This window comes from Pipra filicauda, unplaced genomic scaffold (assembly GCF_003945595.2).
Source record: "Pipra filicauda isolate LSUMZ 115617 unplaced genomic scaffold, ASM394559v2 scaffold143_size2779998_pilon, whole genome shotgun sequence".
NCBI lineage: Eukaryota > Metazoa > Chordata > Aves > Passeriformes > Pipridae > Pipra > Pipra filicauda.
The window spans coordinates 1,328,609-1,350,288 of record NW_024103918.1 but is presented as its reverse complement, the minus strand read 5'-3'; the positions used below and the strand labels follow the sequence as shown (position 1 = coordinate 1,350,288).

General features: G+C 38.5%; 1 protein-coding gene across 2 annotated transcripts in view; it reads left to right on the top strand.

Annotated features, from left to right (window-relative positions):
• Window positions 1-4,849: 4,849 nt before the first annotated feature.
• Window positions 4,850-21,680, top strand: part of LCLAT1 (lysocardiolipin acyltransferase 1) — a 115,696-nt gene continuing 98,865 nt past the window's right edge. The window contains exons 1-3 of one of the 2 annotated variants that reach the window (XM_027713012.2): window positions 4,850-4,936; window positions 5,066-5,158; window positions 10,411-10,526. The gene's annotated coding sequence lies outside the window, so the exon portion shown is untranslated. The remainder of the gene's footprint in view (window positions 4,937-5,065; window positions 5,159-10,410; window positions 10,527-21,680) is intronic. The other variant, XM_027713013.2, reaches the window with a different exon arrangement.

Sequence of the window (21,680 nt, the reverse complement as noted above, 5' to 3'; positions counted from 1 at the left end):
TTCACTGCTGTGCTGATACCCTTTGAGTCAAGGCCCCTTCTCTACTTCTGCTGTTTCTGGAAAAAAAATTAACAAGTGCAGCTTTGGCATGTTATGAACAGTTAGAAAATTTCCACACCTAAGAGGGTATGTAGGCTCAGATATCTGATTTTCTTTGCAACCAGATGGAGAGGTGAAAAGCCTTTTGTGGGCTTACCGTATCCTTATCTTGAATTCTCCAGAGAAGTAGCGAAATGGAGGTGAGAAGGTGAGTGATCCAGACATCAAATAACTTAGCTCTTCTCACAGGCAGTGAAATTTGCTTAGCAAACCCAAGAGAGAGGAAAAACCCAGATGGATGTGGAGTATGGCAGTATCAGCAAATGAGCTATATGAGGATTGTTAGGGCAGAGCCATCCTAAAGCGTTCTATGAGTAAACACAGGAGGGGCCCTAATGATCACATCTGCACTGCTCTCTGGGGCGGAGGTCTTTAGGGAATGCATCTCGTGACCTCTCACCTCTTGCATTTATGATCCTTCCTCATTTTTCCCTTTCTGTCATGCAATCCTTTCCTCTTCCTCTGCTTCCACTCTAATTTACCATTTAACAATATCTCTGGGGCTAATTTTGCAATTGTTTACATGGCATAGGACCATTAGGAAAGCATTTAACACATCCTGATGAGATTTAGGAGGTGGAAATAGCCATGTGAACAGCAGATCCATAAGTAGCTTTTGGGTCACAATTTGAAAACCATTTGATGCAAGCACAGCCCAGGCCACTTAGTGACAAGAGCTCCCAGCAAGTCTCTTTATTCAAGTGATTGAGGCTTTTCCAAGGAACAGGAGAACATGAGTTATCTTTCTGCTGCTTTTTGGCAGTTCTAGGGAGGCGTGACTGGAAGCTTAAAGATATTTTCCATATTGCTTATCTTTTCTTTCCTTTGAGTGCCACATAGTCTATCACTCCCTCAGCTCAGATATAGGCCCCAAGGGGACTTAGTCTACAAGTAAAACACAGAACTAAGCAATAGCAGTTAGAAACCAAAATGTCTTAGGCACACTGCTGTTGTTGGTGACACTGGTTTCAAATGCTTTCCCTCTTCTCTGTCTCCCTTCTAAGCAGCTTGTTATGAGCTCCATGATGCCTCTTGTCATCCAGCTGAGCTATGCCAACACAATGGAGAGGTCCCACTACAAATCAGACAACAAAAAATGTTTTGTAAAGCTTACCCCAGCTGTAGCAAAAAAATTCTTTTTCCTGTGTTGCTATCAACATGTTAAATTCTTCATTCCATATGTTTCCAAGTCCTGTCAGTGGATGGATAATCCACTTGCATAATTTTCTGTTTTCATCTTCTATTTCTCAGGTGTCAGCACAACTTCAAAAATCTCAATAATTTTTAATTTCACCCCCTTGCAAAAAGGTTTTAATTTATTCTGATCCCCCCCCCCCAACACACTGTAGGCAACTTTTGAGCTTTTCAGTCTGTTTTTTCACATGAATATCAACTGTGAGGCCATGCTGCTTTTTAATCTGGCTACAAGTCTCCCCCTCCAAAATCTTTTGAAACTTTCTGACAAATTTCACTCAGATTTGGTGGAAGGGCAGAAAGGTAGAAGTCTCAGAAACAATCATGCTCCTACAAGATCTGGTTATACAGACAGTTCAACAGAGGAGCAAGAACTAAATTCATGCCCCAACTGAACAAACATTATTGTTTCTCTTGGCAGCTGGTACTCGCTGGCCAACCCGCACTTATTGCTTCTTACTTTGTGGAGATGTTGTCCGTGGTGTAGGAAGGAGACAAAATTAATGCAGCAGAGATGGAGATGGGCTGATGGACCCAGGGAGGAAGTCTACTGGGAATCAGGCCTTACTGCTTCCAGCTCTGCCCACAGGAATTGTTTTGTGGCTAAATTAAATCTATATTGTTCTATTTCAAACACGTCGAAAGCTTGACTTCAGTGTCAAATGGCATTATTTTTGTGGAGGTAAAGCCAGTACCTTAATATTATTTTAACAAAACCTTCTAAAATGCACATACATTTCCAGTGAGCCGGATTCTTCCTTTTTGCTGAATACTGAACATTCTTTTCTTCCCCTCACTGTTGTCTTTGGCTGTAGAAATTGTACTTTCCACTTTCACAAAAACTGTAGGGGCATTATGAATGCCTGTATTTTTCTTGAGCAGACTTTTTGCTTTCTAACAAAACGGTTACACTAACTCACCTCACACAAGTTCAGCATTAAGTATGTGACTGTAAAGCACAAGGTGCTTATCTACTTTGCCTGTGTAGTTGCAACTGAAAATTAAATTTGCCTTTGTATTTTTTAATAGAGTGCTATCGTGAATGCTTGAAAAGATGTCATGTTCTTCTTTAGCTGGCTGCACGTCGATGTGATAGACAAAATGATTTATCCACAAACAGTATAAGATTGCTTTGGGGTGCTTAAGGAAAACAGAAACACACTCGTTATAGTCTGTCTTACTAAATTGTTTTCTCTGCAGTTGTAAGTAAAATATCTTAACTAGAAGTTTGTATAGCCAGGTGTTGGCATTGTAAGAAGGAGAGCTGTACAGTTTTTCACATTTTCTAATAAAATTGCAAACTTTGATTACTGTCTCCTGACAGCACTCTCAGCAAGAGGAAAGTGTTATTATTCCCACTACACTGATAGGAGAGTGATCTGTCCAGATCTGAAAGTGCTAGAGAATGGGCTCCAGTAAGATTCTGGCCTGTGTTCTGGTGTACAGTGCGCCAAAGCTGTACTTACTTAGCTCTCTAATTACAAAATCTTTTTCAAGATTTTATTAACCCATTTTAGCATGAATTTCTACCATACAGAGAGCTTCAACCCAAGAGACGATTAGCCATATGCACTTTTGCCTATTATCAGTTCATCAAACTAATGAAAAGAGCTGTGACTGCCCTATGTTACAAACACCAAAAGCCACACACAGATACGACTGCAGTTTCACCCGCTTGCCTTCATAGACAACAGCAGTAATAATTTGGGGACAGCTTTCCATTTAGCATTGCAGGGTTGTGCCAGAAGGCCCAAATCAGATGCCATCACTGCAGATGCCCTATTTATATGCAAATTTTTGAGGCTGCCCAGGAGCCTGGCCTCAAGTCTATAGCTGACAGCCCACAACACATGTTACCCTTGGAGACATTCTTCCAATGTTATGTCTTTCATCCTAAGTTCTTATGCTTAGCTATTTAAAATTCAGCATTTTACTTTCCTTTTGTCCTTATTTTCATGAGGCACCAGTGAGGATTCATTTCACCAAGCTTTAACTATGTCATCAGCAAGAGTGATCCCAAGGTGAGCCATTTCAGCTCACCGTGTGCTGAGCTGTTTTAGACATCCAATTTGGGATGGAACAAATCACTTTTTGGAGCTGCCTAGAGGAGGGAACCTTGGTGACTAAGTCTGACTAAATGCCCGTTTCCTAGTTAGCACAAGTCAGCTGAGGTGAATCACACAACAAACAGCCTCCTGACACAAGAGGCAGTACAATCTAACAGGGACTCGTCTTTGTCTCTTCAGCTAAGGCATTTTTAAGGCTTTGGGATGCTATTGGTACTTTCACTTTCTTGAGGTTTTGAGATTGCGCAAGGTCTTTGGGAAGCCTGTTCCAGTGCTTGACCACTCTTATTTTGAAGAATTCCTTCCTACTAACTAATTGGGATTTCTCTTGCTGGAACGTGGGATCAATGCCTCTCATTTCTTTGCTGTGCACCTCTGAGAAGAGTCTGGCTCCACTTTCTCAACAGCCTTCCACCAGTGGAAGGCAACAGCTGTTCCCCCCTTAGCATCCAGTCCTCCAGGCTTAAGGAACAAATAAGATCCCTTGAAAAGGGATGACAGTGGAATTTCCAACATCTTTATGACCTTTAGGACAAATTAACCCAAAGGTTCATTCCCTACCTTTTTTTTTTTTTTTTTTGTATTTCAAGTATTGACCAAATTGATGACTGGTTCTCAGCTCTGCGAAGGTACTCTTTAGGGCAATGGATTCTCACTGGATGATGGTAGGCACATGAGAACAGACAATGTTGTTCTCAAAACTAACTGCAGTGGAAAAGAGGGATCCCACCAGAGGAGGCAATATATCCCTAAATGGGTATGGGATCAGGTTCTGCCTTGGTATTTGCACTTTACAGTAGTTTTGCAGAGGGTCATGTTTGTCTGTGCATGTGAAATTGTTGTAGGGTCAGAGAGGTCTGGTTGCTTTGGTCCTATTCCAACAGCTCTTGTCAGCCAGGCATGGACTCACTTTGGCTTTACACAAACATAAAACTATACTTAAAACCTCCTGGAGTTTCCCTTCTTGGATTGGGGGTTTCACCACATTTGTTTACTTATAAAAATATGCATGTGGAAAGAGTATAAAGGGGTTAATTGCATCAACAGTGAGTGGCAGTAAAGGCGGTGCAATAAAAGCTGAAAATACACCCCGTTTCAGGGGAAAGTTAAGAGAAACCATCTCCTCACGGCAGTGGAAATCATGCCATGGTCGTTTTCCACTGCTCTCACACCCCGACAAGCTATTTTATGACAAATTCCACAGCTAAACAGTAGTAGGGTTTTCCCCTTCGTGCAGCGCCGTGGGGCTGATGAATCACTATCCCTTTTCAGCTGGTAACTAAATTGAGACGAGTGCTTTGCCTTCCCGAGTGCCAAAGCCCCCGGGGAGCGGCACCACGGTTCCGTGCCCCCCTCTCCAGACAGGCCGGGGCCGCAGCTCTCCGTAGAGCCCCGCGGGGTCCCTTTAAAGGAGGCCGGTCCAGGGGCGTTGCCATGGCAACGGCGTGACAGCCGTGACCGGAAGTGGTCCGGGTCAGAGGCCGCGCGAACATGGCGGCGGCCCTGGCGCCGATGGGCGATGGCGGCGGCGCGGCGGCTCCCTGAGCTCCCCCCGCCGCGGCGCTGCCTCGTCCCAGGTGAGGAAGGGAGGGGGGGCCGGGCCGCCGTGCTGGCGGTGGCAGCGGCTCCAGGGCTCCGCCGCTGCCCTGGCCTCGCCGGTTCGTTCTCGCCCGCCGGGCTCTCACCCGCCTCCCGTTTCTCTCCAGGCATGGTCGCCGCGCTGTAGGAGGGCGGGAGCCGCGGCGATGGAGGAGAGCCCCTGAGCCTGTCTGCGGAGGCGTTGCGCGTGTGTGAGACGTGTACGGTACCCAAAACCTCGGTTTCAGTGCTGCTGTTTTTGTTGCACTTGAAGGAATAAACGGAGGCCTGTTGCTATAGTCTCATCCTTAATATTTTTCCTATTGGGAAAAGTGGAGTCTCTTGTTTAGACCTGCACGTACACAGAAGTCAGTCAGGTTTTTTCCAGCTGTAGCTGGGTGGTTTTCCCTGGTTACTGTGTCACTTTTCCCGTTAGTGTTGGCGTGTGCTGCTGTCTGGGCTCGCTGTGCCCTCTGGCAAAGCTAAACTTTGACCTGAATGGTCTCTTGTGTAAGAAGGGCAGGGTGGGTATCGGAACAAGGCTTGTAGCTTTGCACAACTGGGCTGTTCGGGGCATAGCTGTGTCTGCAAGGAGCTGCATAATAAAAATAAATACTGGAGTTAAACTGTGTGTGCAACTTCACGTTGGCGTTTATATGCATTCAGTGTTCTCGGTGGTCACTGGACTTTTTTAGTCTCTACTTATGCCAGTGCACAGCGTGGACTACACTGATGAGTAGTGTATTTAGCTTATTGATTGAAAGTATCACCGTATCTCACTGACTTCATAGCAGCTGGCTGTTCTGTTCAAGACACCACCCAGTCTCTGCTTTTGCACCACTGGACTTTTCAGTAGGAGATACCACAGCAATATTTTAATGTTTGCCAAGCATAAACTTATTCTGCTGCAAGAGACTAACAGATGGAAGGGTTCTCCCCTTCCCCGTCCTTCTTCTTGCTTTATAAATTGGACTTTTCAGTAATAGGTACAGCAATATTTTAATGTTTCTCAAGCATAAATTTATTCTACTGTAACACAGAGATTAACAGATGGATTCCCCACCCACCTTCCTGCTTTATGAAATGGGGAAACAAGGGTAAAAAACAGAAAGCCAAAGTATGTCTTAAATTGAACACAGAAATCTAAAATGAGTTGGTTGAGTTTGTAATAATGTTTTATGGTATTATCTAATACTCTGAATGCAAAGCTGCAGTGGCAGCTGTACTGTCTGACTCCTCAGCAAATCAAGGTACACTTTAACATGTGAATACATAGTTTGGTCAGTGTGTGGGCTGCAGCTGAGGAGTGTGGTCTCACTCCTTTGCCATCACTGGTCATGAGTTATTGCTACTCTCTTTGTAGTGGATTTAGTGGTTGGATGATTTCAGGGACAGTTGATCTAACAGTTTTATGGGGATGGCTTTCTGTCAGATGGAAGCTATTCTAGGGAGTGTTTGCTCTGATATGAATGAAAGCTGCTTCTCCTTCTGCCCTAATATAAACCAACTGTGGGTCAAGTACAATTCACATTGTACTCTACCTTGAGAAACCAAATCTTAAGTTGGTCATTCAGAAAATCAGAACTATACTTAAAACTTCTGAAAAGCTTCAATTAAAAAAAAAGTCAACCATGTGTAGGGAAGATGTGGTAACAGTGAAGGGAAGGACTCTTTCCAGAGTATTTTCTCTGTTTGCTGCTTGCCAAAGTGTTTCTGTGCTGAAAGAGGGAAGTCACCTACAAAACCTTCTTTCAATCTCAGGGGCTGGTCCGCTGTGTCCATTCAGTGGGGCAGAATTTTGAAGGAAAAATAATATTGTACGCTGCTGTAAAAGCCACACTGAAGTTATGCAGGGAAACCTTGATTCTGATATGGTCCAACTCCTCAGCCTTGATGAGTTCTGCTTTCATGGATTTGCCTGCCCTCTTCACAAAAGCAATCTGAAAAGAAAACTGGAAGTGTAATAAGGTGTCTTCTTCACACCCACCTGGGGTTAGGATTTGCTGGATTTAGGATTTTGCTGGATATAGGATTTTAGTGGTGTTAGGATTTGCTGGATCAAGTAACCCTTTTTGAGTTGCTCAGGTGGCATATGTTTCATCTGTTCCTACAGCGTCTCTACTTCTTCAGCAGCTATTTTTAGTAAATCCAGATTCTTAATTCTTAGATTCTTAATCATCTGAACTGTCTCAGGTATAAATCCTCTTGTCCTTCTGCTAGCTTTCTGTCTGATTCTGTTCAAGACTTATCCTTATAGAGTTTCCTTCTCTTAATTTTTATCTAAACGGTCTCATATGCATCTTTTCTTTCCTGCCACTTGTCCCGTCCTTCAATGTGCTGCTACCCCTTACTGCTCCCAACTCTTCTTTGCCAAAACACATTTTTTACTTTTGTTGGCCATTCCTTCCAGCTTCTTGGGACATGCAGAGGTTTTCTGTCAGTTTATGCTTTCCTCCTATCTAGTCATCATTTACAAATGATCTGTCCTTCTTTCCTTATTTCATTCTCCTGTTCTCCACTTAGTCTTGTTCAGGGCTGCCCCTTCCTTGTTCCCTTTTTTCTTCAGGTCGTGGTGCTGAGAACACACAAACAAGATTCCTCATGTTCTGTATGAGGTATTGATTTCCACAGTTTGATTTAATGTTTTATTAGAAATGGCCTGAGGAGAGCTGCCTTGTTTGTGTTCTGTGCGTGGTGTTTGGTCTGCACTCAGAGTTAAGAGGGAGGAAGATGGAACCTTTAGAGAGTTGCCTTTTTTAAACAGGTCCCAGCTGAGTGTGGGCAAAGGCTTGCAGTTTGAATTCACTATCTGTTGACTTGGCCAAAAAAATAAATTGCTCCTGAAAGGCAGTTCTGCACTGTAAAGTCTATTGCTGCTGCTGCTGCTGCAGGGCACAGCGAGATGCAAGAGAGCTGTGTTAGCAGAAATCTTGAAACACAGACAAGATGTCTCTCCTTTTTCTCTTAGCTGAGCTAGTTTACTTCTGAACTTGAATAAAGTGAATTTAATTTACTTAATTTGATTTGTTTGTATTAGGGTTTCTTGTATGCTTGGGCGTTAAAAACTGGGAGAGTCTTTACTTGTCAGTACAGAATTAATTGCTTCACTATGTTCACACACTATCTTTTCTTGAGTTTGAGAAAATTATTTTGCCTTTAATCTGACAATAGGCTTAGGTGATTCCCCCCTGCTTTTTTTCACCTTGCTTTTAAGTGTGCTCTTCCAACATTTTACATCTGTGTTACAGAAACTCCTATGACTCTTGAGGAGCTTGTTTTGGGCATCCTTTGGTATAAAACCTGCTATTGATGTTATCTTAGGTATCAAGAGAGTAGGTATTGCTTTCATTGCAGTGGTTCTGAAAGTATTGCCTTATCTCAGGTGCTTTCTCATTAAGCTTACAATGATTTTGTTATTTTTAAGGCATCCAACATCTCTTATGGTTGAGAGAAATCTATTTGCTCTTCTCTTTTGATGGCAGCTTCAGAGATGCCATGAAGGCTAAATGAAGAGACTGCCTCAAGAGTCTGTATGAAGCAGCTATGTGGATCACCACACACTGCTTGTAGAAAGAGAATTGATTTTTTTTGAAAAATTTCTCTAGTCCTTTATAAAATTACTGTTTGATTTATGATGTTCTTATGAACTGCTGTGTCCCTAGACATGCTCACAGTTCCTTGGTGCTTTCATATATGAATGACGGATTGTTTTGTACTCCTTTCACCAAATCAGTGAAACAAGAGACTGGATTGCAGTCAGAAGAGTCAAAAGATAACCAAACACCCAGGCTTTTAAAGGAGACCAAGAAATAAAACACAACCAAGCCATTAGTTTTTCTTACTAAATTACAGACAATGAAAGGCAGTGCAGGTAGTGACAAGTACCTGCAATCATAACTTTTAAACAGTAATGGAGTTACTTTGATTTTCTGGAAACCTGTTAGTTGCATCAAACTGCTAATGATTGTTGCAGGTCAAGATTTAACTTACTGTTCAAAGTAACTGGAATTCACAGTGGTTATACATGACTTTAACAAACAGATCTGGGATTAGTGTGTGATTCTATTTAATTTTTGTTTCCTTTTAACTTTCGCGTGGTCAGTATGAAAATGATTCCACCCAAATATGAATGTTAATTGTGAAGTAGCAGAAAATATGTTATATGACTCTTCAAATCTATGTGGAAGACCCTCTCTGGTGTTTGAAGGTAAAATTGTCACTACCTTGCTACATATGGGAACTTGGGTGAGATGCCTCGTGTGACCACTGGTGCAGTTTTACCAGTGATAAATGTGCTGAAAATTGTCTGTTCAGCTTGATCAGCTCTTTGAGAGACAGAAGCAACAGATAAAAGATTCCATGACTTTTTTTTTTTTTCCCCTCAAAGAAAATTCTTTAAGTAATTAATTCCACATCACTTGGTAATTTTGCTCTTAGATTTCGTTATGGTTACTCTTATCTAGTGTTGGTATTGATGTTTAACATTGATTTCCCCAGTCTTCACACAAGCAGCGCTCTGCAGCCTTCATTTGTTTGGAACAAGTATTAGCATTATGTGTTTTGAATTCAGAAGATAATTGCATATCTTGCAAATTACCCAATGGCTGTTTCATCTTGAAACATTTAGAAATCCATTTCAGTTTCTCATAATTATAATGTTTCAGTCAGACAGCAATCTAAACTTAGGACAGCACTTTGGCAGTGATATGCTTGTTTTTCTAAAATGAGAACAGTTTCTGTGGTTAAATTTTCCTTTCATTTAAGTATAGATTTTAATCAGCATAGGCCAAACTTTTCCAACCATCTTTAAAATTAGCTCAAGCCATCTTTTAAAAAAGTATGTTCTCCTAATGTGATTTAACTTATGTAGAAAAATGTATGCAGAAATTAATGTTTTTTAGCTGATTAATGCTTTTGAAGTGTTTTTGCAATTTGTTTGCAAAAAATGTTTATAGACAGGCTCAAATATGATGATACTAGTAGTCTCTTTAAGAAATACCACTGAAAGCACTTCATGCTGTGCTTCTGAAATTTGAAAGGTAGCTGTTCAGAAAGAAACTGTAAATTCCACTAATCAAGAGCTAAATTACAACATCAGACCAAAGTAAAATGCCGCTGTTTTTCCAGACTTCCCTGCAAGCATTGTTGTGGAGATTACTGAAGTTTTCACTGGTCATCTTGTACATCTTCCAGGCAGGGTATAGTTACCATTTTCAGTTGGTGAGTTAAAGTTGTAAATAGATGTATAGCAAGTGTAAAGCTTTGTGTAGAGGATAGGCAACATTGTATATATTCCCACACAGAAGTGGGAAGGAGTCTGAATTGTATCTGTCAGGTGGCTATTACAACTCTCTGAATTACTGCTAAACGTTTGGTAGTTTCAGTTTCTAGAAAAATATTAAGAAAACTCACAAGCAAAAAGACCCTCCAAATTGTTACCAATCTTATATCCCTGTTTTTTACCCAAATGCAGGAGAAAAGGTCTTTGCCGTACCCAGAAAGTTTTCCTGTTGGCAGAGTGTTCAGAGATCAAGGGAGTCAATCTGTCAGCAGGCTTCTCTTCAGATAGACCATTTCTTCTGATCGCAGGTAGAGTGAATTCCTTTCACAGAGAAATGTGAAGACAAATGTAAGAGAATGATGAGTTCTGTGCATTTCCATTATATGGAATGCAGGATGTTTTTACAGGAGATGTGCTGGTTACCTTTGATACACTGTTTCTCAAATGAAAATAATGTCAAAAAAAATTCTGTCCTAGTTTGGACATGGAACTGTGAGAAAGCTTACTTAGTTTTTCAGGTGCTTTATTTTATTATTCAGACACTAGAAGGACTAGATTCTTCTAGTTTTTAATACTTACAGTAATCATGCATCTGTTCAGCTGATTTGCTGTCAAGATCACATTTGTTACTGTGACTTTAGTGATCTGCTAAAATGCCAAGAACAATGGTTTTGAAAAAGCTGTTAGTACTATAGGAAGAATAAGTAATAACAAATTTATTAATGACTGGTAAAGCGTACCTTTTTTTCCTAATTGCTGCAGCTTACGCTGTTGCTTTTGAGAAACTTAAGTGAAACAAACACTTTTTAATTTCACTCAGCTTTTTTTTCCCATGAACAGGACTAACTCTTCCCCAGAATTCATGTGATACAGTGGGAATTTCTCAATCATTCTGCTCATTGAATAGCAGTTACATGCTTTGTGCTCATTGAAAAACAGCTTTTAACTCTTCTGGTGTGGTAAGCCAGGAGACAGTGGTGACTACATGCTGATCCATGGAAGATAACTTTTCAAAGCGAGCCAAGCTGCAAATGGGCTTTCAGGCTATGGTCAGAACTTGGAGCTTGTTTCTGGTTCTGCTGTGTAAATTTTTGGGATTGTGTATCAGCTGGAGTTGGAGGCCATGTGCGCCAGGGAATTCATTGCTGGGTTCTTTAACAAAGTCAAGGAAAACTACAAAAAGTTTCTCAAAGAGCAAAACAAGTAGAAGAAATACTTACCTGTTAAGTCTGTTGGGAACCAGTTTATTTTTTTTTTTTTAACTCTTCACTCATGGAAAACCTCTTTTTCTTGAGTACCATATTTTAGAAAGTACGAGGTAATACCACTCAAGGTTATTGAGCCAACTCATAGATTCTGGTAAGGTAAAGCTAATAATTTCCTATCAGCCTCCTGCATAGACAGTAGCTTTCTTCTGGTCTTCCCTCTTCCATGTGAAAACAATGCTTAATCTGTCAAGTTAACTAGTGAGTTCCTTAAAAATAAAACAGTTTTAGCAATTTCTTTTAAGGTCTCTTGCCCAGGTCAGTGCGTTTGTCCTTGGGACAAGTAAAAATGATGCACTGCCAGTGAACTATTTATGTGTAATTCATCATCAGATAGTGGAAACAGTTAATGTTCTGGGAATTGGCATGCCTTTCACATTTGGGAAGGGGGTGTTGGTTTGTTTTAATCTCTCTTAAATAATCGCAGACTGTCTAGGAAGATGGAATGTAATGTTCTGGTTATGTTTGATCTTTCTAACCTTTGGAAATAGACTGTTTCAGAAAAGGATTGGTCTTGCTGCATTTTTTGCTTTCTCCATCAGATGGATAGATTTTGCACTAGAGTTTCCTTAGAAAAATACTTGTGTGTCAATGTGATTTACAATAAATCTTTTGCAGACTCGTCTGTTTCTAACCATTGGAAGTGACAAAGGGTGTGTCTCTCCCAAAATTATGGCTTTGCTCAGAGAAGTGTGTTCTTTTATTAGGAACATTGGGTTTGAATTTTCACTTGAATACCAAGTTTTAAATGAAATCCTTACAGTATCCACTATTTCCACGGGTCTACTATGCATTACAAAATTGATATTTCATTATTTTGTGATGAATGGTTCTATCTTTAGATACTTCCAATTCCAATTTACTTGGAATGATAATTTCTGTAAAAACATATGTCGAAGAACATTTTTACTTGTATTGTACTAAAGGTAGGCATTGCACTTTTTGTATCTCAGTCATATTCTGAAGAAAGAGTCTTGATTTTTTTCGTAAATATTGGGAAGCATTTAGTTTTGCACCTCTCTTGGATACAGGGTTAGATGTTGGACAGCGTCAGCTCCACTAAGCAATAAAAAGAATCACACTCTAAGACAATACTTGAACTGAATGGCACATCTTATTTAGATTTTGACAGTGAGTAAAAAAGCAGCATGTTTATCTTATCTACCACCTTAATAGTTTTTGAGTGACAAATGCCTGCAAAGATGTCAAGGGTCAAAGAGCTGTTTTTTTGTGTCTGTTCTTATTACAGCAGGTCATCGAAGGACCGTGAGAGATGACTGATCTGTAAAATTGAGACAATGGCTCTGTAGTTATGGAAGGATGGAAATTAGGTTTAGGCAGAAGCAAATGTGGGCTTGAGTGGTCACAATAGTAGGCATATTGCTAAAATGGTTGTTGATAACATAGGAATACATATTATCTTCTGTCTAAAGGGAAAAATAGCTGAAGTGATGTGGTTTTTGTTAAAGTAATTGCAATAGGCTGATCTACTGAAGAACAATATGACATGATACACAGCACCCTTGTGCAGTAGATATCTTTGAAAACGTACTAATATGTAGTTTTAATTGAAGGAAGAACCTTATGAAGAGTTTAGAGGATTTAGTAAAGTTTGGTCCTTTCAGTCACATGTGAGCAAGATTTTCTAGTCATAGCTTTGGATTTCAGTGCAAGAGATTCTCTATGTACAGTTTTTAACACAGATGATAATGTTTACTAGCAGTATCACAAATTGACATACTGGCTAGGTGATGCCCCAAAAATGGAAAATAGTACTTGCAAAATTTTGTTGTACATAGAGTTGCATAGGCTGCAGAATATTACAGAATGAAAATTTTCAGCGGTACTGAAATTTATCTGATCTGGCAGACTAATATATTAGAGTAATTAGTTGCTTACAGTTAGTAAGTACTTAGTAAGTGCTAATTGACTTAGTAAGTACTTAGTTGAGTACTTAAGTTTTTAAGTACTTAGTTATTAATTATATAGAGTAATATTTTAATTAATGCTTATAGCATAACAAGAGGAAAGGGAAATTGTCTGAAGGTATTTCTTCATCACTCGAAGACTGCTGTTAGTGCTGTAGCTTTCCAGCAATTTAGCCAAGGGTTTACAACCTTTACGGGGAGTAAGTATTACAAACTGCAGAGCAAATGCCTTTGGTCTCAATATCCTGTAAAGATTCTATTTCCCAGGATTTTTTTTCATGTGGAACCTTAGTTCTTCTGCATTCAGCTGGTACAAGTCTCCCAGCTCTTCAGAACTTGTGTTTTGGTGTTAGTATGGAGGAGTGGCCTGGCCTTTGGAGTTGTATCTTCTGTGAGACCTCAGTGTCTGTCCTTCTTTTGAGAAAGGTTATGTTGTGCTTTTTTGCTGATTTCAATGTCTTGAGTGATTTTAATGTTTAGAGTGAAGTTATCAAGAACTTTCATTTCTGGTTTGGGAGATACTTGTTATAGAACTGTCAGTCACTTGTTCTTAAGAAGAAACCAACCATCTAGTTAACATCACTCCCCTAAGCTGAACCTTACTGAGATCTGTCAGATTTCCACCAGACATGTACTGAGGAGTAGAACATAAAAGTGAAGTTCGTGTTGGAATGGGATCTGGAGAGAAGCAAAGTTGTGGGCAAGTATTTTTCCGTTTTCCAAATGTTAAGCTTCAACCAAGTTAATAATATTTCTCCAAAAACATTAGTCGGCTAATTTAAAGCAAAACTCTAGAACTGTTATATCCCACATGGCATGAAACATTCCTGTTGTTTTTTTTTCTTGGTGTATTAACTTCTTACACAGAAAGGAAATGAATTTTAGAAAGAATGTTATACATAAACCATTTGAGACATTCTCTGTTAAGGAAATACCATCTGTCAAGAAAGATGCAGCCAATGTTGAGTTATATTAAAAACATTTTAAAGGAAATATTTCTCAAGGAAAAGTGGATTAATTAAAACATTTTAACTATTTTTGCTCTGGAAGAAGGTTAGAAAAGTTCTATATAAGCATTCTAAATGCAATCATAATTAAAAGCTCAATTTATTTTTTTAGAAGGAAGTTACCTTGGTTAAGTTGCTCCTTAATGTAGAATAAAGAAATTTTCTGACTCCCATGTAACTAGGAGGAAAAATAAAATTAAAAAAAAAGACTTGGAGTCATTATAGTTTATTACCTTCAAATTCTGTAAGCTTGCTTTCGTTGATTCTTCTTGGTGGACAGAATTTATTTAATATGAAAACCCTAAAACGTAACTTGTTTTCCTTTGGAATGTTTTTGTTTGAAAATCAGTTCTTTTACGAGTGTTTAATAGTGGTAGAAGAGATTATTTTGCTTCTGTGGAGGAAAATAGTGAAGTACTCAAAAATGTACCTTGATCAGGCATGTGAGACATTAAATATGATAGGATTTGGTCTTTCTTTAACCCAGTCTAGCCTGCTGGCTTTAAGGAGTTGTACACTGAATATACAGATTTACTGTAATGGTTTGAAATACAAGCTTTTGGTTTAATTAGCACTTTGCTCTTTTGCCCATTAACCTGTTGATGCTGTCACATCTACCCTGAAATGTAGCAAATGCAGAAACAGTTATGTCTGTTACCTTTCTTGGTGATGTTCCAATTGACTTTTTTTTTTTTTTTTTTTTAAATTTAGCTGAAGAGTTTGAAGGGAAGGCTTAGGATGTTATGGTTATGTGACCGATTTAAATGTCGAGGTTTTGATTTTTGAAAAGGATACATATTGTACATGGGAGTGTTAGTTCTTCCTCAGTTTAAGATATCCTACCTTCTCATCAGAGTGTTTTCCTTTGTTCCTTGAAAATATTAAAATGACATTTCTCAAGTTACATGATTGCTATTAGAGATGAGCAGCTGTTATTCCCCCAGATTCTCTTCACAGTAGGCTTGTGATCTTAGCCTTTGTTAAAATACCAACAGAAACATAAGTACCAAATGATATATGGGCTAAATTTTTTAATGTCACCCACATCTCCATATTTGAATTGATAGGCTGTAATTCCATTAACACATTCTCTTTTTTTTCCCCTTAGAAAACTTGCTGTTCAGCATGGCTTGTATTTTAGGAATGCCTTAAAGATTTAAAGAATGTGGTCTGTAGAACACATTTTACTTGTTGCGCATGCTTGATGTTGTATCCTGAACTAAATAAAGGAGTGAAGATGATCAGCCTAAGGTTTCTGTAAAGTGCCACTGAAGAGTTAGATTTTATTTTTTACTTAAAAGCAAGATACGTATCATTATTTACAGTCACTAATTGCGATCCTTGTATTGAATAGTAAGATTTCAGGTCAGACATCTATAAAATAAAGAATGCAAAGCTTTTGCAGCTGCAACTGAAGCTGATAGCAACTGTGAATTGTGCTTGTGATGTACTGCACACTGACAAATATTCTAAAAAAAATTAGTCTGGAAACATTCCAGATTAAGCAGACACAATTCATATGCTGTGTGCTGTAGGCCTTGAGTTATAAAAATGTAAATAGGATCTTTTGTGAAAATAAATTACTGAAATATAACATTTTCAGATAGTGGTATAATAAACATGAGATGGAGAAAACAGAAAAAAATAGAGGGGGAAAAAAAGGCTATTTTTCCTAGGATTTTAATAGCTTAGTCTAATTTTAGCACTGTACTATGAGTAGTACACCGCTGTTGAAGTATGTGCATTAGATGAGGCAGGGTTCCTGTTTGAAAAAACAAACCAACCAGGAAGCAACAGCCTTAAATCTGATGTTTTATAATTTCTGTATGTTTCATTGTGCAGCTTCAGTATCCCAAATGTTTTTTGAGGATAACATGAAGGTAACAATTTATGAGGAGCGTGCTGGGCGGTGCTGCATCCCCTGAGCAAACTGTACTTATGCTGAGGATAATTACCCTGCTAAAGGTGATGTTCTTCCTCAAGTAAATTCTGGTGGTGCTGATCTGGCCTAAATGCTCTTCAGACTGAAACTAACTATTGTGTGCTAGGCTTCCACAGAATCACTTCATCTATAGTCTGAGACTGTGCTTTCCTGGCAGTCTGTGTTATTGTATGCAAATGACAGATATCCAAGATCAATGCTGACTCCAGAGAGAAGTCGATGGATTGAGTTCCTGAATATAGTATCAAGATCACTAACCATATCAGTGCCAGGAAAAAAAAATCTGTCACTATTCCAAGTTATTTCTACAAAGAAGTTAATCGTAAATGATTCTGCAGTTTGACTGAATTATACTTTATGGCTCTCACTTAAATCTTGCTTTTGTCCAAAGTGAAATAGTTCCTTGTCTATTTACGTATGCATGATTGAGTATATGGTTATTGTTCCAAGGAGAAGTAAAAGGATAATAGCCTCTTCTAATTTGTCAACTCACATTTTGAAATTCTTTTTATAGTAACTCTTGTGAAAATTGTATTAGCCATCTAGGACCGCTTTTTTCAATTTCAGAATGATGTCTCTGCAATCAAGATGAGGGATGTTGATTGGGATGCCTTTCTGCCGAGAAATTAATACTGAATCTCTATGCTTTGACTGACTTTTACTGTTTAATTGGTGGTAGACAGCTTTGCCTAATCTTTGTTGGCTTTCACAGCCAGGAATTTAAGCCTAAAAATGTACTTTTTTTTTTTTTTTTTTTTTAATCTAAATGTACTTTAGACTTTTATGGAATTAGAATTACACAAAGCTTTTTGATGAACTGACAGACATCATTGCAGTTGAATAACTTGGAGATGCATTTTGAGTGAGGTGTGAAGATTGGAGTTTTAGTTTCATCCTGATTTACCTTATTTGATGATCACTTAAATATTTTTTCAGCTTTTGATCGAGAATACAGTGATAACCTTCATGGATATATCTGATGACAAATTACAATTAATGCCTTGAATTCCCTACTAGTAAAAAAATAATATCCCTCTAAGAATGCTTAAAGTAAGAACTTTGGTGGGAAAAACTGTTATCTTTTCAAAGTATATTTCTCTTACCTGATCTGTGTAATAGAAAGTAACTAAATTATGTTATCAAAATGTGTAACAACTCTATCAAAATTGCAGATTGTAGATGTTATTTAATAGGGCATCCTGCAGCTGACTTGAGGTGGTTCTTAAAGTATAGAAAAAACCTACTTTCAGTTTAAAAGAGTATGTTATGATATCTCTTGAGGTAATTTCCCATCTACATGCTTGATATCTTTATCTGACAGTATAGAAGCTAGAGATAGAAAGTTATAAAGAGAAATTATTTGACTGGATAAACTGTTATGGGAGGGTTGATAGTTGAGTCCCATTTGCCATGTTGTGTTGAATTGTAGCCAGATATTTTGAAATACTTTAAATCCCTGGCGTTCCTGAACAACTAGAGGAGAATATTCCTTCTAAAAGAGATTATTATTTATTTTTGTTGTAGTTTGGTCTAAGATTTTCAGTGCACTATCAGGAAATTATTACATTTTTCCTTATTGACTAATGCAGTCGAACCTGATTTGAAGCCTGGAATATGTTACCAATAAAAAAGGCTTACAAATATGCTGTTAGAGGTTTTAGATCACTTTCAATTTTTTATTTTCCCTAAAATACCTAAAATCCCATTTATTGCTTGCTCTGTCACCATTAATCTCTTTCTACTTTCCTACAGTGTTAGTTATTGAAAATTCTGACATCCTAAGAAATGCTTAGCACATAACTTCTCATTCCGTTTGTCTATTATATCCCTTTTGCATACTGCAGATTACTGTAAACTGCTCTGGAAAGCACTGCAAGAAAATAATGGCTTAATATAAAGGGGTGTAAAGGAACTTTCACTTGTTGCTCATGTCTTCTAGTTTGCCTAGATATTTGGTATGAGGTTTTCTTACCAAAATGTGGAGGGAGAAAAGTTGGAAGATTGGTGCACTTTTTTTGTTGTGGAATATATTGACTTTTTCTTAAAGTAATCTGAACTATTTTGATAGGCTGTATCATGACATAGTGCTGCTGAGACCTTATAAACATTATAAAAAGCTTCAAAACTGGAAACAGTTTCACCTGTTTTCCTCTTCTCGTTTATTTTGAGCAATGATTGCTATAAAAATGTCTCCTTTATTGTCTTGATCTTCATGTTTTGTCTTTTAATCTCTTGCTAGTTTTTCTCTCAGCCTTGCAATATTGCAAAACAACATTATCAGCTATATTATTTGCTTCATGAAGTTTAGACTGTTTGAAATGGAGCTGAGGACTGATGAACTTTAAAGTGACTTTATAATCTCTTAATTTTGCAGCTAGCAGGGATATATTTTCAGACATAATTCAGAATTTCCTGAAAATTGACCTTAAGTAGTCTGTTCTGAGTTAGGACCAGTACCAAAGGAATTATTCTAGTGGTTAAAGACAGAAACCCCGTCATGGTGAATTTGGAGGGCCATTTCCCTTCTTGTAAAACCTTTTGCAGTAGCTAAAGGGGCAATTTTAATAAATTAAGCTAAAGGCTTAACTTCCAAGCTTATCAGGGTTCTCTAGATTCTTCCAGAAGTTTTTAGGATTAAGACCCTGCACAAGCACCTACTAGATATACTGGACAGAGTTCAGTGAAAGGCCACAAATATGATGAAGGGACTGGAGCATGTGACATGTGAGGAGAGGGTGAGAGCTGGGACTGTTCACCTGGAGAAGAAAAGGCCCCAGGGAGGGAGATGTTATCAGTATGCTCAATTACCTGAAGGGAGGGTGCAAAGAGGATGGAGCAAGGCTCTTCTCAGTGGTCCCCAGTGGCAGGAGCAGAGGCCATGGTCATAAACTGAGACACATCAGAAAACACTTTTTTTACTGTGAGGGACAGATTGCCCAAGGTGGTTATATTCATAAGCTGACTAGACATGGCCCTGGGGAACTGGCTGCAGGTGGTCCTGCTTGAGCAGGAAGATTGGAACAGGTGACCTCCACAGGTCCCTTCCAACCTCAACCATCCTGCGTGATTCTGTTGTGCAAATATCATACAGGCTTTACGGGGTTGAGATCACCTGTGGGTGATTCACAGAGGAAGATGATTCTCCTTAAAATAAAAAGCTACTTTATATGCGTTCTTTATCAGTCTCAGAGGAAATAACTACTTAGCTTTAAGTAAGTTGCAGAATAAGAGGTGTTATGTGGGAAAGCTTCATTTCCGCTTTTAAGTCCTAGGAATCATGTGAATTGAAAACTGAAGTGGTAGTTTTAGCTGCTGTTAGAGCAATTTAAATGTACATTGTAACTAAGACGCCGTGGGAAAATAATACTCTTTCCTGAGGGAGGAAGGACCGAAGCACTTGCTGTGTAGTCTGTTTTGCTATAGGCTGTTTCTCCTTTTTTGTAATGGTCTTGTGCTATAAGAAGGGAAAGAAGCACTTTAAGCACAGGAAAATGTGATTGTTAAGCCACAAAATAAGAAGAGATTTCAAGAGTGTGCATAGTATCAAAAACAATTTCTCTTGTTCTTGATTTTCGCTTTTGAGAGTGACAGTTTAGAGAAAATTATTTATAAAAGTGTCTTTCCTTAGCGTGATGGAAATCTGCTTGTCATTTTTGTAATGCTCCCATTTTGAAATACTCGTTTATTTTCACAACTTTGGAGTGGCTCTAAATTCGCTGACTTCAAAACGTGCCTGTACATTTTAATTGGCCTCCTTTACTCATGCTTTGTTGTTAAATGAAACATTTTTATTGGCACAAAAATATTTGCCCCACCTATTTTCATTTGCTAGTGGTGGGAACTGTAACATTAAAGGCTATTTAAAATATATGAAGTGAGTTCTGGGGTCATTCCCCACCTGTTGTTTATTTTGGTTTATGCAAGAACAGTCAAAAGTAATCATGTTGGTGAAGTTCTGTCATCTGAGTAGTGGTTTTGGAGACATACATCACTGGACATCAAGGTGTAGGTTTAGACAATTTACACATCAGCAGGTTTGGCTTCTTCAAGCAAAACTTGGGACTTTGGTGGTAATGAACAGTGAATATTGGCAAAGGTCACAGCTTTAAAGTAACCTAGAGTACATTGTACTGAATTATGGAACAGAAGACTGCAAATACAGAAAGTCTTTGATTAACTTCTCCTTTTCAAAGTGTCTTGACCTTTATTGAGTTCCCCTAGCTGACATTTTTAGAAGACTTTTAACATTACTTCCTTTCATTATAAAGGGTTTATTTGTGTATTTGCTTCCACATATTTCATTGTCAAATATGCCATTTGATTTTCTTCAGCTGCAGCGGCATCTACATTTCATATCAGCATGGTTTCTGTAGTAGTAGAGTGATGTAGCCCTTTTTTGTATAAAATTCTAGAATTTTCTGTAAGTAAATGTCATTTTGGTAAGCAAAAGAAATACAAAACAAATGTGTGAAAAAGAAGAAAATTACCAAAACTGAAAGCACCTACAAAAACATTTGAAAGACAGCATAATATATTCAGATTAGGAGTAAATCACATTGAGTTCACATCACATGTCTTTCTAATTTTAGTTTGAAAATTATTAGTTGCCTTTTCTATTTAAAGATAATGACATATTTAGTCAGACTTAATGCAAGTGAATCATAGTATTGCATTATTATTATATTAAACAGTGATTGTTGGTTGTGTTTCTTACACTCCTCATATTTTGGAGGGGAAAAATAACTTCTCTGTGCTCTGGAAGTTGCACAGACATTTCAGTCTGAGGTGGTGATGAATAAATTGTACTCTAAATAATGCAGGCAAGAGGAATTCATATTTTTCTGTTAGACTAGACTTCTCCATTTGGCACCTTTCCTTCTCTTTACCCCCCTGTGGTGTTAGCAACGTAGGCTGTATAAGATTACAAATCATTGTTTTACAAGGAGTCATTGCAGACTTGATCTTTTTACATGACAGTTTGTACTGGTTCTGCTGTCTTAGCTGGTAGCTCCCAGCTGTGCTTTAAAGGGCATGCCAGTGGTGCCTATTAATATGGCTGTGTCCTTCCTTTCCCCAGTTCCTATTCTGTGGTTGCTGCAGGAGAACGGGAACTTCCTTTGACAATTAAAGGCTGATAAAATCTTAGTAGTTGGCACCTTGGACAGCTGGCTAGCTCAACCAGACCTTCTTGGCTTGGAGAGACAGCTTCTCAAGAGCATCCCTTGCTCTATTACAACTGTTTGAACAAATCCCAGATGTGAGATCTAATCTTCTTACTACTTTCTTCTTATTTAATGCTGTGCTCCTTGAAGCCTTTAAG